The 8,200-nt window shown below is 33.1% G+C and overlaps 1 long non-coding RNA gene across 1 annotated transcript; it reads right to left on the bottom strand.

The window, feature by feature from the left end:
- LOC108663748 lies at positions 1,085 to 2,753 on the bottom strand. Its single transcript, XR_001929758.1, has 3 exons — positions 2,713 to 2,753; positions 1,983 to 2,056; positions 1,085 to 1,113 (listed from the first exon to the last, which is right to left on the bottom strand). It is a non-coding gene; the product is annotated as an uncharacterized LOC108663748 (long non-coding RNA).

The following is an 8,200-nucleotide window of genomic DNA, read 5'->3' as shown; positions in this document are numbered from 1 at the left end:
GAAGCAAGAAAGATAGAAATAAATTAAAATTTAATAAATGTTGAAAGGTCTAAAATTATAAAGATGAAAGTTATGGTAAATAAAGAATAAAAATTGAAACTAGTTGTATGAACTTTGATTGGTGCAATGGTGATCAAATGTGAAAATAATAAAGTGGATGGATGTGATATGGATGGGACCATGAAAAAATAAATAAAACATAAAGTAGAAATGGTGTAAAGGATAGAAGAATAAAAGAACAAATAAATGAGGAAGATAAAGAAGAAGAAATGAACAGCAAAATGAGGAAAAAAGGCAATTCGATACTTGTTTTGAAGAGGTGGGGGTCCGGCCAAGTAAGGAGAGAGCAAGAAAGAATGGAAAACTAAGAAGTAAAATAAGAAGAAAAAATTGATGGATAAAGGATTAAGCCAGCCAAAGTGGACAAAGAGAAGAAAAAGAAATAATGGTAGGGCTTGGCTGAATACAATCAATAAAGGAAGAAAAGAAACTAAAATTGTCACGACCCGGAACTACCCATCGGGCCCGTGACAACAGCCGCGAGGCCTCGACAAACATTTTTCATCCCAAATGTCGATTGAAACCTCGCAAGGCTTAGCATCAACCTTCCCATCTCCCCGGTGAGCAACAGTTATTAAATCTCGCATTTCAAAAAAATCATAAGTCATTTTTAAATAAGAACAATAAAATATTATTTTCTGGCTCACAGGGGTATTTTCGTAATTTTTCGTCAAAAATCTCAAAACTTGCTAAAAATGTGGTAGGTAAGCAGAAAATATATATTTAATGATTTAAAAACAATTAAGTATCTAAAACGTGCATTTGAAAGCAAATTGTTGACAACTAGTACTATTCAAAAATAATAAATAAAATATTCTATTTTCTCATAAAATAAATTTTTATAGAAATATTCGTAAATAATTTTTCGCACATGAAAGTAAAGTAAAAATTGTATGAATAGAAATACAGATAACCAAAATATAAGTTTTGATCTGCAATGACACGTGGGCTCCAATTGACCAAGAGGATGTAAGACTGTGAACTCTTACTTTCTATAATGCAGTTCCGAGCTTAGTTCTCGTCCTACTCGACTATCTACAAACTGTCCTGAGCCTGAAAAATGTATAGGAAGAAGGGGTGAGATTTTATAATCCCAGTGAGTAAACAGATACCATCTAAAGTATCTAAAGCCGAGTAAATGGAGACAATTAAAATAAGTCATCATACTGTAATTTCATTACCTTTCAGTTCATTTCAACCAAATAAAATCAATCCATATAAATCGAGTAATCAACTTGGCTTATGAATTTCTTAAAACTTTGGCTCGTGCCAAAACTCATACTCGGTGATACCTTGCGCAGGGCATCCAACCGAGTCCGCCAAGGCTGTTAAAATTTCGTATACACTTAAAATATATTTTTAGTTTGAGAAAAATACAGCCGTTCCTTGGCGTTGGCTGAGTTCCCCTTCACGTGGTGGTTTGGCGTGAAGTGAACCCTAAGCTTTACCCCAGGAGATACCCTACGCGCCTCTCCGTTCGAGGTAATAATATAATGGAGTTTACCGTGCCCCTCTAATAGGCTGGTCCACGGAACCCCCTCTGCAGTAAATAATTAATATATAATCCACCAATCAATAAAATTCATTCTAGCATGACATGGCAATTTATCGCAACCTAGCCTCTCAAGGCTGAATACACAGTATAAATAATTCTAACACCAAAATCAGTTTAGCCATTCATGCTCATTTATTGTCATAAGCCATTCAATTCAAAACCATAAATTTGCAACACAAACTAGCAGTCTCCAATTACTCTATTTTCAAAACCAATATTCGATTTTCCAGAAAATTTATAAAATCATTTTATAAAATCACAATTTCTCTTAAAACATAGCAATTTACCATTTAAACCCATTTTTCATAAAATCACACAGTTGTATAAAACTACTCTAGATAATTAAGACGATAATAAGTTTACTCACAGTATTAGGAGTAGAAATACTCCTATCTTCCGCCCTCGGGTGCAGTCTCTTACCCGAAACAATTGACTCACCACCTATCCATAATCCATGACACAAAATTCAATAAATTGTGTCAATTTATCATAAATTATTTCAGGCTCTTATCCATGCGTATGCACTAGATAGGATTTGAAATGTCTAGACAATCGCTTAATTGCGGTGTCCGACCTAACTCGCCTATACACGGTGTAAATTCCTAAAATCCCCAATTCGACTCCAATTCCATCCATTTCAATTTCAATTATCCAATTATATCCACAATACCTCAATGACTGTGAATTTGGTCCAATTTATCAGTCCGGACTATAAATTACGCTTTTACCCCTAGTGGGTAAAAATTTCAATTTATTGCACCGAAAATTCCCATTTAATTTCCAACCTCATAATTCATCATTTTTCCACCCAATTCTCTTAAAATAAAGTCAACCTCATCCTCACATACCATTGGCTAGATTCGGCCTAGGGAAATTCATGGAGAAGATAAATATTTTTCTTGTTGTTTTACTCATAAACATGCTAAACTAACACTAAACACTAACATAGCTCAAAATCAAATTTATCTAACAACTTTCTCTCTCTAAACCCATATGACCAGAATTCAAATCATCCTCAAATCACATGATTCAACCATGAAAAATGATGGAAAATGCATGGGAAAGGTAAAGCACAAGACAAATTTAAGAAATGTTACCTTTTTTCACTTGATTTTTGAATTTCCACCTATTTTCCCTTTAAATTTCTTAGCTAGGGTTTTATTTTCTCCTTTCTCTCTCTTGTTTCTTGCTTGGCCGAATGTTGAAGAAGAAGAATGGGTGGGCTGATTTTTTTATGCCTTTTTTATTGTTTAATGAAATAATATTATTTTATTCATATTTTAAATATTTTATTAATTCATTTTTTTTTCTAGCCATCCATTTGTCCTACTTTTTCCACCATGCATTCCCTTTGACTTATCCAAGTCTTAAGTGAAATTTCCAGATTTTTCCAAAGTTTTGGTGGAGCAAATTCTTCAAAATTACACTTTTGCCCCCGAACTTTTCAAAAATTACATTTTTGCCCCAAAAATTGAAAATTTGCCATAATGCATAATTTGCACTCCTCATACTCATTTCACACTCCAAATAATTAAATTTGATCAAAATCCTTTCAAAAATTAAATTTTTGATTTCGAGTGGCAAAATTACCATTTTACCCTTTTACTCCAAATTATACCGAAATTAAAATTTTTCACTTCTAAACCTCAAATCTTACTCCAATAAGTCAAATGGGGCCAAAAATCTTTTCTAAAAATTTCCATTTTGTCCCCAGGTGGCAAATGACCATTTTGCCCCTAGATAGCGAAAATTCCAATTTGACTCCAAATTGATCCTCGAACTCCGAATCACCATATTAACCCATTCTGGGACTTTAAAATTCTTAATTTCATTGTAAATTCTCTATTTGATCTAGTTCGAGGCTTAAATCAACTTTATTGTACCTCTAGGTACAATACCGACTTTTGTAAATTTTTCAAGACTCTCTTAGCATGTAAACATGCTATCCACCACATGTATGTCATCACAAATATTTCTGTAGAGTCGGGCTTGTCATCTTCTCCCCCACTTGGATCAACCATATGATCCTCCTTCTTGATTGACTTCGACATCCGGCTAAATATTAATATTTTAATATTATTTTATTAATAAAATATTATTTTATTCTAAAAATTTTATCTTGTCTCCTTGGTACCCAAAATACCTTATTATGCCTCACTTGACTTCCAAATCGCCTTTTATCTCACAAATTCTCCTCCGATAAAATTATTATTATTTTATTATTATTTTCTCACTTGCGAAATATTTTATCCTAAACTACTCCTTTCGTCTTTTATCACTTCTAAACATTTTAATTGACCTCAATTTGCATTCGATCAACTTTATTTATCACCATATCAAAGTATGGGGTATTTCAATCTCCCCCACTTAAATAGAATTCGTCCTCGAATTCCCGTCGATGTTGCGTTATCAATCTCCTTCTATGATCCTACTCCTTGTTCCTTCTATAGGGACATTCAATTTATTTCCCTCGTTCACCTTCAGTTCAATTAAATGCTTTATTTACGGCAATTATCATCCTTTGGAATCGGATCAGTAATACTTTTCACAACCATGATCTCTTATATCTAGACACTAAGCATGCCTTTATCACCATTATTACATTTGAACCATAACTTCATCTCAATTATACCGATTTCGATCACATATCATACTTACTTATGTATACCTATTCATCGTTTTATTAATTTGCTCCATACCAATTTTCTCAACCTTGATTCATCCATCTTATACTGGTCCAAACCCTTCCTTTAATGGAGTTCCATTAAAAACTTAAACAATTCAAGGTTTACTTTCAAAGTCATTCATAACTTTAATCGTTCATTACATGTCTGTTAACACTTTAGCTCACTAACCTCTCTGGACACTATTTCAAAATCTCCCAATTACCGAGAACCATTCTTCACTTCAGTTAGTAAAATTATCAATTTCATATATACATATATACATGCATTTTCAAATGTCAACCTCTCTCTTTATATATAGGAATCCATGTGTTCACATGCCTTGGACTACATTCCCCCATTATTCATCCGTATCCCAATCCTAGTTTCAATATAATAATTCTTATAGTGCATGTCAACCTTCTTATTATACTTGTGTATAACTTCATATCATTCATATCATTTCCAACCATATGTTTGAGTTTCCTTATACTATATATCATTCATCACAATGTCATCTCCATTGAATTATAATCTATTATGCGTGTATGCTTTATAATCCTATTGATGCCTCAAAGATTTATCTCAACTTGATCATTGCATCTCATGCAATACCACAATTCCTAAGAGTCATCCTTTTGTCCTTAATCATCTTTCATGCCTCTATATTACCTTGTATCTTTCTTGCATTACGATATTGATTTGTCACTTAAGACTCGAACCCATTTGAATCATGTATGCCTTAAGCATTTTCGAATTCCAATTTCCATAATATATTAGGAAAGTTTCATTATCTGACTTCATTTTCAAGGTCAACTTCTATCATCCTTTGTTCCACTCCTTCATATGAACATAACATCATTCTTCCTTAACTAATTTATAAATTGTACTTGAAATTGTAAAACTTAAAACTAGATTCTCCTCAAGTATTTTTCAATATTAATACTAATATCACTCTCAGCTTACAGCTTCCTTTTTATAATCACATAACTTAGTGCTTGCTTTAACGAGATCCAGAGCAAAACTTCTCTTGAGTATTTCCTTGGGAATATCTATCTTAAACTTATGTCTCACAGCATGTGATCCCTTAACTTGTGATTTAGCCGTTAGGCTTCTCAGCAAGTTTTAAAAATTTTACGTTTCATACTTGCTGTGTATGATTAGAATCTCTTCTCAAAGATGTTTATGTATTCCTAAAACACTTAATCTTAAAGATATATAAATACGTACTCATCCATTCAATCCCTAACTCATCTTCATAGGTTTCTAGGGTGCCACACAATTAGCCTCATGTTGTTACTAACCCTTGTCATTTTACTGTATCAAAACAGATATTACAAATTCTCGTAATGATATTCTATATAAACTGATTTTCTATACCAGTCTCGTAATTCTTCCTTCACACTTTCATTACTTGGTATCTCATCTCAATATAGTCATCTCAAGAATCTTTCAATTTTTTTTTTTTTTAATTTTATGCCTATATACAAGGCAATAAAGAAGTTTTTCAATTCATTTGGGTAAACATTCTCCAGAATATTTAAGACTCCCAGATAACAAAACACAATGACCAACAACCAAAATTCAATTTGTAAGCTCATTATCGTGTCACTCCCATCTTACTCATGCATCATAGGCGTGAGGTATTCGGAGCATTATAACGTTGAACAGTCAATGCTGAAGTACTGTAGCTATTAGAAATTTTCCCATCAAAGCTATTTGTCTGCATTCAAAGTCACCACATCAATCATTCTCAACCAGTGGTTTCCCTTTTAGATATATATCATGAGTTCCATAAGTATAGGTACCTTCTATTTTCTTGTCATACACACTAAGCCAGATTAATACTTTCATCTCATGTCATCTTTTGACTTTTATCAACATTCATAAAATTCCACCTCAAAACATCCTTTCCATACAGTGTAATAAATTCATGATACATATACCACTCCACACATAAGTTGCTTACTATCTACAACTTTCCTCAAATTTATTGTCATCCCTATCCAATTATCTTCTTTGTCTTATACTCCAATAATCTTATTGACTTTCGGTATAATTAACTACGAAAACAGCCCAGCTTCCTCCTTACTTTATTCTCACAATCCTTACTGAATCAAAATTTTATATTCCCCATATTCCATAATTTAACTTCATTGGGTTATATTTGTGCCCAACTATTACCTCATAGTGTCATAACATCACTGAATAATCCCCTTCATGCTTAAATTACAATCATTAACTTAATCACATTATCCATTCCGAATGTCATTTATAACCTTATTGCTTCCTTCTATAACCTTCCTCAATAATTATATTACCAATTTATCTCTATCATACTAAAGATTCCCATATACCTTCAGTTACTTAAACAACCATTTTATAATACATTCTAGTCCTATACTTTAAAAGCCAAACTATTTTTACTTCTTTGTACAGATAATTATTATCTCTTTTACACAACATCTACTTAGAGTTAAGGTAGTGTAAAATCCTACGAAAATATTACATGTCCTTGGGATCATCATCTTAATCTGATCTTATCGGAAGATTCTACTCCGAGTCCTCCTAAAGATCCTCTTCCGGGTTTTCCTCCTCCTGAGATTTTTTCCTTTGCTCCTCAATCCAGGCTTGTTGTATTCTCCTATATTCTTCATCACTCACTGGTGCAGCATTTCTTCCACAACCAGGAGGAAAATGTCGTACACTTGACACTTTTCTAAGGGGTTTACTTGTCACTGTTACTTTCTCCTTATCCTTTTCTGGTTGTCCCCTTACATTTCTCCCACAGCCTGGTGGAAAGTGTCGAACTACTGTCACGCTCTTCCTAGAACGAATACCTCCTTCGGCTATCCTTAATTTCCCCCTTTCTTTAGCATGTTCCTTAGATTCTCTCAAAAGGGAACCTTTCATGCTTACATTAATATTATCACTATCTGCACTTTTTGGACTACTCGATTTGGACTGCCATCAGCTCCTAGCAGTAGAATCTAGCGATCCCTCGCTAATACTATGAGAGGTGTCGGGACTACCGTCTCTCCCAGACATGGTGTATGTGTCACCAGTGCACCTCAAAACTTATATGCAATCAAATAGTAATTGTTTAATTATTTATGTATCTCAAAAGTAGGTAGATTTCTATATGTAGATGCATACATTTTATTCAATCTAACATAACTTAACTTAACTTAACTTATCTTAACTTAACTAGACTTGGGGTCACGCAGTGTCAATGTAGATTCCTTAAAACAACTTTAAAACCAAAGACTTTAAAATTCAAAGCTTTAAAATCCAAATATCTGATCTCTAAATCATGCTCTGATACCAATCTAAATTGTCACGACCCGAAACTACCCATCGTGCCCGTGACAACAGCCGCGAGGCCTCGACAGACATTCTTCACCCCGAATGTCGATTGAAACCTCGCAAGGCTTAGCATCAACTTTCGCATCTCCCCGGTGAGCAACAGTTATTAAATCTCGCATTTCAAAAAAATTATAAGTCATTTTTAAATAAGAACAATAAAATATTATTTTCTGGCTCACAGGGGTATTTTCGTAATTTTTCGTCAAAAATCTCAAAACTTGCTAAAAATGTAGTGGGTAAGCAGAAAATATATATTTAATGATTTAAAAACAATTAAGTATCTAAAACGTGCATTTGAAAACAAATTGTTGACAACTAGTACTATTCAAAAATAATAAATAAAATATTCTATTTTCTCATAAAATAAATTTTTATAGAAATATTCGTAAATAATTTTTCGCACATGAAAGTAAAGTAAAAATTGTATGAATAGAAATACAGATAACCAAAATATAAGTTTTGATCTGCAATGACACGTGGGCTCCAATTGACCAAGAGGATGTAAGACTGTGAACTCTTACTTTCTATAATGCAGTTCCGAGCTTAGTTCTCGTCC

This window comes from Theobroma cacao, chromosome 10, assembly GCF_000208745.1.
Source record: "Theobroma cacao cultivar B97-61/B2 chromosome 10, Criollo_cocoa_genome_V2, whole genome shotgun sequence".
Taxonomy (NCBI): domain Eukaryota; kingdom Viridiplantae; phylum Streptophyta; class Magnoliopsida; order Malvales; family Malvaceae; genus Theobroma; species Theobroma cacao.
The sequence above is the reverse complement of the archived record's forward strand: the minus strand, read 5'-3'. Positions and strand labels throughout refer to the sequence as shown.